General features: G+C 40.7%; 1 protein-coding gene across 1 annotated transcript in view; it reads right to left on the reverse strand.

The window, feature by feature from the left end:
• SNTG2 (syntrophin gamma 2) overlaps positions 1–10334 on the reverse strand; it is a 442011-nt gene that overhangs the window by 127293 nt on the left and 304384 nt on the right. The window lies entirely within an intron of this gene.

The following is a 10334-nucleotide window of genomic DNA, read 5'->3' on the forward strand; positions in this document are numbered from 1 at the left end:
AAAGTTAAACTTTGTTGTCTAGTAGAGATGAATGTAACTTGTCTCGTGTAACAGATAATAGCAAAAGCTATAGTTTATGGCCTTATCGGACTTTATATTGTTTTATATCTCACTTAGCCATTGTATCCTAGTTTATCACTATCAAGCAATCAATTTATACTTATTGTTTTTCAAATGTTCTTTAAACTGTTTAAGCAACTAATGCTCCCCTAATAAGTTAAATTAAAATGTTGAACATGTGTTCACTGTATATGAAATTGAGAACCACAATTTTTCCTCTTTTAAAACAATATCCTTAGACTATAATGACGATTATTCCACGTAAATAAATTTAAAAGTTAAATCACCTTCTTTCATCTGTTTATGAATGTCCTGTACATGGCAGAGAAACATATTAATTTATAATTTGATTTAACTGAATATAAATCTGTTGTGTCCATGATTTGCCACCATCAAACCAGCTCCCAACTCAAGACAATCCTATAAGCAAAGGGATCAAACCATTGTTAACTATACTGGTTTGTGTTTTGGAAGTAGATTTCCAGATATTTACAACACTTTTTTTTAGTATGGATGTTACATTAAAAGCTCTGATGTGATTTTGTTAACTGCCATCTAGCCAGTTCTGACCCATAGTGATCTTGTGTACAAAAACACTGAACACTGCCTGGTCCTGTACCATCCTCACAATCATGGTGTTTGGATTCATTGGGACCCACAGCAGATCAAATTTCGCCATCCTCCTTTCCAAGAAGCATCCTGGCTCTATTTCTTCCAAGTCAGATTTGTTGGTTCCTCTGGAAGTCTCCAGTACTTTCAATATTCTCTACCAACACTGTGATGCAAATACAATTCTTCTTCCAGCTTCATTACTCATTGTTCGACTTTCACACGTGTAGCCAGTGATTGAAATACCATGGTCAGTGGCAGGCACACCAGAGTGTTTCATATAACACATTGTTGCTATTGTTAGAAGCCGTAGAGTCAGTTCCAAGCCTTACTGTCTGCAAACACAACAGAAAGAACACAGCCCAAGCCTTTACCATCCTGCTAATTGTCCCCTTGCTTGAGCCCATGGTTGGTGCCAGGGTGCCAATCCATCCCCTGCTCCTCTATCCTACTTAACAGTATGTCTTTCTCCAGGGACCTGCCTCCCCTGATGATATGCCCAAAGCATATAAGACAGTCTTCCTATTCTTGCCTCTAAGAAGCACTCTGGCCATACTTCTTCCAGGACAGTTTGTCCCTACAGTAGTCCATGGTACTTCTAATATTCTCCAGAGCCACAATTTAAATGCATCAATTATTTTTTGGCCCTCTTTATTCAAATGACTTTCATATGCGTATGAGGCCTTTAAAAATACCATGGCTTGGGTTGGGTGCACCTTAGTTCTTGAAGTAAGCTTCTTGCTTTTCAACACTCCAAATAGGTCTTGGGGAGTGCTCATGAGGTCGCCGTTACACACTGGGCCACTAACTGCAAGGGTAGCAGTTCCAAACAACCAGCCGTGCTGTAGGAAAAAGATGAGGTTTTTTACTGTTTAGTCTCTTCAACATTTACAGCCTTGGGAAACCACAGGGGAGTTCCACCCTGCCCTATAGGATCGCTACGAGTCATCATTGGTCCTATGGCAGTGAGGCTTTGGGGTTTGTTTTTTCCTCTGGTTTAAAGAGTCTTGGGGAGCAGATTTACTTAAGGCAAGATATCTTTTGCTCTCTTGACTGCTGCTTCCATGAGCATTGACTGACTACTTCTACCTCGTCTCCATTTTCCATGATGTTACCTATTGGTCCAGTTGTGAGGATTTGGGGCTTCTTTACCTTGAGTTCTACTCCACATTGAAGGCTTCAGCTCTTGATATTCATCAGCTGGTGCTCTAAGTTCTCCTCACTTTCAGGGAGCAAAGTTGTGTCATTCGCATAACACAGGTTGTTAACAAGTCTTCCTTCAAACCGATGGCACACATATGAGCCAGCTTCTCTGAGTATTTGCTCTACAGATTGAACAAGTATGGTGAGAGGATACAGCCCTGTCACACAACTTCCCTGATTTTAAATCGTGGACTCCCTACAATGAAGTTTCCCAGAAGTCACATTCTTAAAAGTATCCATAGTTTGTTATGATCCACAGAGCCAAATGCCTTTGAATAGTCAGCAAAACATAAGTAAACATCTTTCTGGTACTCACCGCTTTCAGCCAAGCTCCAACTGACAGCAGTAATGATTCTCCTTGGTCTATGTCCTCTTCTGCATTCAGCCTGAACTTCTATCAACACCTGTCAATGTCCTGCGGCAACCCTTGCTGAATGATCCCCAGTAAAATTGTACTTGCACGTGAAATCACGTTGCTGCTTTTGTTAGGTGCCACTGAGTCGGTTACTGACCCTCTGCACAACAGGAGGAGGCACTGAGAGGTCCTGCACTGACCTCACACTTGCTCCTCTGCCTGATCCCATTGTTACAATGGGATGGCGGCATGGTGGCAATCCATAGTGGCAATCCATCTGGTTGTGGCCCTTCCTCTTTCCCACTCCCCTTCCATTGTACCAAGCACGATGTCCTGCATCAGGGACCAGTCTCCCCTGACAGTATGTAAGATGAAGTTTTGCCATCCTTGCCCCTCAGGGGTCCTCTGGCAGTCCTTCGGAGCCAGGTCAGTGAGGACATTATCATACTTGACAGCTAGGTGGTATCATAGACTTTTTTTAAATGCCACCTCGAGGCTTGAGTGTTTTCAGTTTAAAACACGCTGACAGTGCTCCTCTGTTGTGGTTTTCTAACGCTGCGTCTTTGAATATTTCATAGTAATAGTTGACTCCGTCTTCTCTAGAGTCTCTTTGAATTTTTCCATTCCATTTTTTTAACGTCATCATTTCTTCAATTTTCATTTGCTCCTCGATGATTCAGAGCAAGTTGAGAGTCTCTTTTGACATGAACTTTGATCGTTTGTTGCTTTCCTGTCTTTTTAATGGCCTTTTGCTTTCTTCATGCATGATGTCATTGATATGCTCCCACAGCTTACCACGTTGTCGTTTGTGTTCAATGCAGCAATTCTGTTCTTGAGATGTTATGAAAATTCAGGTGGAATATACTCCAAATTACTTGGGTTTTTTTTCACCTTTGAACTGTCTTACTTCTATTCACCTTCAACATGTGTTCCACAGTCGGCCTCTGGCCTGCTTCTGGCTACTGATAGTCTACCTTTCCATCTTCTCTTCCCACAGCATAGTTCACTTGATTTCTGCCCTCTGGAGAAGTCCATGTGTAAGATTGTCATTTGTGTTGTTGAAAAAATGTATTCCCTTGTTCTGTTTGAACTTGATCTATACATAGGTTCTGAATGAGTACGATAAAGTATTCTAGAATTCCAGTTCTTCTCAAGGTTATGTAAAATTTGTTCTGATCCATTTTTATGTGAGATGCCTTTTCATAGTCAATAAAGCACAAGTATTCTCTGCTTCCAGCTAAAATCCTTCTGACATCAGAATGATATCACTTATGCCATGTACTCTTCATAATCAAGTTTGGATATCTGGCAATTCCATGTCAATATATTGCTGCAGCCATTGTTGAATGCTGTTGGCAATATTTTACTTGCACACACTACTAGTGATATTGTTGTGTAATTTCCACATTCAGTTCACCTGCTTTTGGAATGGACGCAAATATGAATCTCATCCATTCTGTTGCCCGGATAGTTGTCATTCAAAATGTTGACATAGAAAAATGACTGCTTCCAGTGCTCAACTGGCTTGTTGAAAAATTCAAGTTGGGATTCCATGAATCTTTGGTGTGGACTAGGTGTTGAGCTTCAAGGTCAACAATTCTAAACCACAAGTTGGTCCACTGGAGAAAGAGGAGACTTTCTGTTCCCCTAAAGGTGTGCAGTCTCTGGAACCCACTGGGCCAGCTCTGCCCAGTCTTTTCAGCTCAGTCACAGTGAGTGAGTACTTCTGGGTAGTGCAGATTAGATTTCTTCCTTTTATATCATTGGTTCTTGATTATATGCTACCCCTTGACATGGCTGAACATTGGTCAATTGCTTTTGATACAGTGACTTTGTGTATCTCCTCCATCTACGTTTGGTGCTGTCTGCTGAAGCCTCTCACTTACACATTGAGTGTTCTGACACAGTTATTCTGTAGGATATAGTAGGACGCTACCTTAGAATTTCTGGGGATGCACATCATTACAGGAAGAAAAGCCTCATTTTTGTGCTGCAGAGAGACTGGTGTGTTTGAAATGTCAACCTTTTGTATAGCAACCCAATATGTAGCTCATTACACCATTTGTACTTCTCTCTCTGAAAGTTCTGACACGAAATCTCCCTGCCATTGATTCCATTCTGACGCATAACCATCCTGTGGTTCCTGCCAAAGAGATACCTCTGTCAAACCAGGCTGATTTGTTACTTTTCTGAGCTTTACTTCTTAAAAATGAAGATTATATGCACTGACTACAGTGCCCTGTGGCACGCATTAAGGAGGCCATTTTCAAAGAGAGAGATGGAGGACCAAGATAATTATTTTCAAGATCCTCCTCCATATTATGGAATTGTACTGGATTACCCCAGTATTTTCTTTTAGTTATTAAGCTCCCACCACAGCCACCAGGTCCACTCGCACTCCCAGTGACGCTATGGGGATGAGGAGAATGGCTTCTTAGGTTTTCTGAGACTATCAATATCGACAGAAGCAAGCAGCCTCCTATTTCTCCCACAGGTCAGCTCGTGAGGTCAAGCTGCTGCACTTGCACTTGGCAGACCAACTGGTAACACACCATGCCAACAGGGCTCCTTAGAAAATAAAAAGAACTGGAATTTTTAATACTAATTGAAATCAGTTATATGCAGTAGTTCATTATCATTATTACTATGTTATAGGATGGGGAGGAGAAGAAATGTTCACATAGCAAATGGAGAAACTGCTGGAGTAAGAGTTAGAGAATATTAGCTTTAGTTTCAGCTAAAGCTAACATGCTGTTAGTGGTACCTTGAACTCACTGCCATTGGGGCAAGTCTGACTAGTTGCAGCCCTTCAGGACAAGGTAGAACTGAGCCATGGATTTCCAAGGATGTCAGTCATAATGAGAACAGAAAGCAACATCTTTTCCCCATGGAGCACCTGATGGGTTTGAACTATCAAACTTGCAGTTGACAGTTCAGTGAGTAGCCCGTTCCACCACCACGTCTCCTTGTGAGGTGCCCTCAAGTCAGTTCCAATTCACAGCAACAGTCTACAGAATAGAGTGAAACATGGCCCAGCCTGCACCAACCTCACAAGAGTTATTATATTGCTGTAACCACTGTTGCAGTTCATCGCCTCTCACTGAACTGATAAAATGCCCAAAGGAGGTGGGATGACATTTCATCATTCTTGTATCTAAGGCGCAATCTCTCTCTTTGAAAATGTCCCCCTTAATACGTGCCACAGAGCACTGTAGTCAGTGGGTATATAATCTTTATTTTTAAGAAGCGAAGCTGCTCTTTCAAAAGAGGCTTGTTCCTTTTTCTGGCAACCCATGTTAGAGTCAATATTCTTCAAAAACACCATCATTCAAATGCACCAATTATTTTTTCAATCTTCCTTATTGATTGTCTATCTTTTCACATGCATATGTAGTGAGTGAAAAATTGGTGCAAATCAGTCTTCAAAATGACACCGCTGCTCTTTAACATTTCAAAGTAGTCTCTCGCTGCATAGCTGCACAATGGAGCATATCCTTTGATTTCCTGACTTATTGCTTCAATAAGAATTATTTTGGAGACAAGAAAAGTGAACATTTTCACTATTTCGGTTTTTTCCCTTTACTTATTATGATGCAGCTTATTGGTTGGGTTGCCGGCCTCTCTGTTGTTTTTACACGGAGGAGTAATCCGATTGAAGGCTGCAGACTCTGAGTTTCTAGTCCACTTCGTGCTTCAAGTCCTCTTTCCCTCCAGCAAGCAAGCATGGCCATCTGCTGGTGGCCCGTTAATGTGCCCTCCGCCAAGTTTTCTAGAGCATTCTTCTTTGTATAGTCCAGCACCTCAGATTATCTGAACAGCATCGAGAGTGAATTAGTATTGGGAAAGGACACAGCACTGATATACACCTCTCCTGATTTTAAACCATTCAGTATCATCTTCTTATTTTTCAACGACTTCTTCCCGTCTAGGGCCAGGCTCACCATGAATATGAGAAAGTGTTCTGGAATTCCCTGTTCTTTGAAATATTACCCATAGTTTGTTTTGATCCTCACATTTGAATATCTGTTCTTAGTCAATAAAATGCAAAAAATACTTCTGGAATTCTCTGTTTTCCACGAAGAATCATCTGATATCAGCAATGATACTCATCATTTCATATCCTATTCTGAATCCTGATTGATTTTTCTGGCAGTTCTCTGCAAATGTAATGCTGTACCATTTAAAAATTATCTTCATCAAAATTTAACTTGCATGTATGATTAGTATAATTGTTGGATAATTTCTGTATAATTGGGTTGCTTTTCTTTGGAATGGGCTCAAATATGAATCTCCTCCTCCGACTTTTCTTATAGACAATTGAATGATCCCAGCACAATATAATTTTGTTGAAACACTAATTTGTATTCTATCAACTTCTGGATCCAGGTTTATGGCCAATGCCTTCAGTGAAGCACGGTGTTCTTCCTGCAATATCATCAATTTCTATTCAGGTGTTACCTATTGAAATGGTTAGCTTTTTATCAACTGTTTTGGGCCCGATCATTCTGTCTATGCCTTTTATTTTCGATGATGCTCCCTGTGCCTTTCAATATTTTGTCCTCACCGTCCCTCCCTACTGTAACTGGAAGCTTGAATTATTTTCTTCAGTTTTTAGGCTTGAGAAGTGCTGAGTATGTTCTTCCTTTTGCTTTCTTAACTCCAAGTGTTTGCACATTTATTATAATTTACTTTTTATTTCTGGACTACCTTTTGCAATTTTCTGTTCAAATCTTCTATTTCATCATTTCTCCTACATTTAACAAAAGGTGTCACAGTCTTTCCTGACATCCACTGCGATATTTTCTTTTTTCCTTGTCGTTTAACCACCACATTGCACCAGTTATGTAATTTGGAAGACTCACGTCATTTGTCTCGGTTTCAGAAGAGATAAATTGTGATCTTGTGTTTGCTGGGGAAAGTAAGTGGTGAAGCTTAATGTGAGAAAATATACAGCCCAGAGGAGGGTCATAAAGCAAGCGCAGAAGGAAAAGTCTTCATGGCTAGCAGTTTACATACTGTGCTACAGCGTGCTCCGTGGTTACATGCTGATTTTCTATTTATTGAGCACCTAAGACAGGCCAGGTCCTGTGGGAGGTCTAAGATGATGAAAATGAGTGAAACACGGAACTCATATTCAGGAAATTAAAATTGGAATAAACAGCATTAAAACAACAAGCTCAGAGATGAAAGACTCAGTTCCATGAGGAGGGCCATGGGAAACTCGCAGAGGCAGTAGCAGTGAACCATTAGTGGTTAGGAACAGACCACGCAAGGGTTTGAGGAAGAGCGGGCAAGCAGCAAGGATGCCGTAGCAAAGATGGTTTGTGTGACGTTAGTTCTCCAAAGATGCCTGAAATCGGAAAAGAACGCACTCAAAGCAGGCAGTTTGAAACCACCAGCCACTCGGTTGGAGAAAGAGGAAGTTTTCTACTTCTGTAAAGAGCTAGTCTCAGGAGACCCACAGGCAATTGTACCCTGTCCTGTAGGATTGCTACGAATCAGAACCACCACAATGGCAGTGTTGTTGTTGTTTTTAATTGGTGAAGCTGACACAAGCCTGATTGTGTACTTGTGCCTCTGACTGTGGATCAGAAAAAAAATCTTAAATCCATATTTAATTTATGCCACATCTTATTTTTCAATCAAAAGTGTGGGTTCATCAGTTTCCATTTCAAAATTCATTATGTAAGGAGAATGACAATTTGATACCTGTATTAATTGAACATATTTGAATCACTTTCCCCACTGTGTCCTTTTCCAGACTTTGCCAATGCCTCACCTTTCTCACCCTGTAAGAGCCTGTAGCCTATGGGGAAAGGGCTAGCATTCGAAACAATTTGCTTTAGCGTTCACCTCACTGCCACGGAGGCAGTTCTCCCTTGTGGTGACCCAATAGGCTAGGGGAGAGCTGCCCCGCTGGGTTCCTGAGACGGTAACTCTTTAAGGGAGCCGAAAGCCCAGTCTTTCTTCCACAGGGCTAAGCGCCTGATGGCTTCAAATTGCAGACCTTTGGGATCACAGCCCACTTTGTAAGCACGGTGCCCCCAGAGGTTGTTAAATAGTCTAGTCTCCTGCTCTGCATGTTCCCAATAGCATCCTTCATAAGAAAACCTTTGTTTGAATGCATCCAATAAGAGAAGCCTCCCTTCCCCCAAGCCAGTCTGTCCCCTTGTAAAATAGTTTCTGTGGCTAGAGTATTCTTCTCGATAATGAGTGGTCATCCTTTCCATGCATCCTTTATTTTTGGCTTTACTTAGTTCTCTGGAGCAATGAGGTAGCAACTTCACAGTGATGGAAAAGGTTCAAAATAGGGGGAGATGGTCTCTAAAATTGCATCTTTTTACTCAACTGGTTCAGTAGAGTAGTCTTCTCTGCTTCATGACCTGAAAGAATTTGAGGTTTGGTATACATGTGGCTTAAAGATAAATTTACTCTACGCTTTATCAAAAGTGTAGTAATCCCCATCACTATTTCTACCATCGCTATTAGAGAGGAGCTTGGGTACCACTCCCAGAACGAAGATGGGATGTTATTAAGGATCACTGAATCCTCGGTTACTTCTCTACCTTGCCTTTGAGACAACTGTGCGCATGCCACCCCCTGCTGCTAACCAGGGCCCACTAAATGCAAAGAAAAAACACCGCCAACATCTCTCAGATACAGTGGATTTTTGAAGATTTTTTACACATTTCCCATCTTCAGGTGATTCTCTGGGATGAATAATTCACAAACAAAGCTGGAATCATATAGCTCTTGTATTAGAATGAGAATGAGCTCTGGGGAAGTAAAGTGAATCTAGATTGTACAGAATACTCGCCAATAATGGTGATGTTCCTCTTTCTGAATCATATGGAATCATACAAAATGACCCAATCAATTTAAAATAAATGACTCCACAATCACATTTACTCTCTCCTGTCAATAACTCCGAGCAGACCTTCAGATCAACCCCAGCGTTAGTAATTCCAGGAGGAAACGCTGGAGACATGGATAGGGACAGATCATTGTTTTCCTTCTCAGTAACGCCCTGTACTTTCAGTCATGCTATGATATACATATTTTAAATGCATTAAAATTAAACTAAACAATTAAAAGTCATTTTTGAATCAAACGTGGAAAAATATTATCAGTACATTAAAAAAAACCTTATTTTCCTTTTCCTCAATTCTCACTGCTTTGGGCTAGAGTTCTAATAGTATGAGACATATATTGATCTGTAGCTACTGATGAACTAAAACAAAATATTTACTAGATATTTACAGTTCTTTTATTTTACCTACAGTAAAGAGGTGATGAAAAGAAAAAAAATCCATTTTAGAGACAGTTATGAATGCTTTAGTGTATGCATGTATGGATGCAGTATGTGTGTATACCTAGTGCTGTAGTGGTTTTGCATTGGGCCGCGAACAGCAAGGTCAGTAGCTGGAACCTACCAGTTGTTTCATGGGTGAAAAATGAGGCTTTCTACTCATTTAAAGAGTTTCAGTCTTGGAAATGCACATGGGCAGTTCTAACCCATTCTTTGGGGAGTACTGAGTTAGAATCAACTCAGTAGTAGTGAATTTTGAGAAGTATATATATATATGTATGTACTAGGGGGTATCCCCCCCGCCCCAAATAGATTTTTTTCAAAGCTATGTATTTATTTATTTACAGAACAACTTTATCACCTTCAAAGTACACTCCATTACACTTAATACATTTGTCAAATCTGTGATCCCATTCTTGGAAATATTTTTCAAACCCATCTATTTAGATGGCTGACAGCATCTCCCTCATTTTTCTTTACCTCTTCAAATTCACACAACCACTGTCTTTCATGTCCCTGTTCATTCGTGGAAACAGAAAGAAATCACATGCAGTGAGGTAAGGTGAGTAAGGCGCATGGGGCAAGAAGGCATGCAGTTTGGGGGCAAAACCTGCCACACTGAAATGGTTGTATGAGCAGGTGCATTGTCGTGGTGGCAAAAACAATACCCCATCTGCCACAAATCAGGCCTTTTTTTCTTGCACACTGTTACACAATCTTTTCAGAGCCTCGAAATAGAAAGCTTGATTAACAGTCTGACCTGGTGGAACAAACTCCAAAGGTACTATACCTCTCATG

Source organism: Echinops telfairi, unplaced genomic scaffold (assembly GCF_000313985.2).
Source record: "Echinops telfairi isolate 266 unplaced genomic scaffold, ASM31398v2 ScPeMD7_3509;HRSCAF=4178, whole genome shotgun sequence".
Classification (NCBI taxonomy): Eukaryota; Metazoa; Chordata; class Mammalia; order Afrosoricida; family Tenrecidae; genus Echinops; species Echinops telfairi.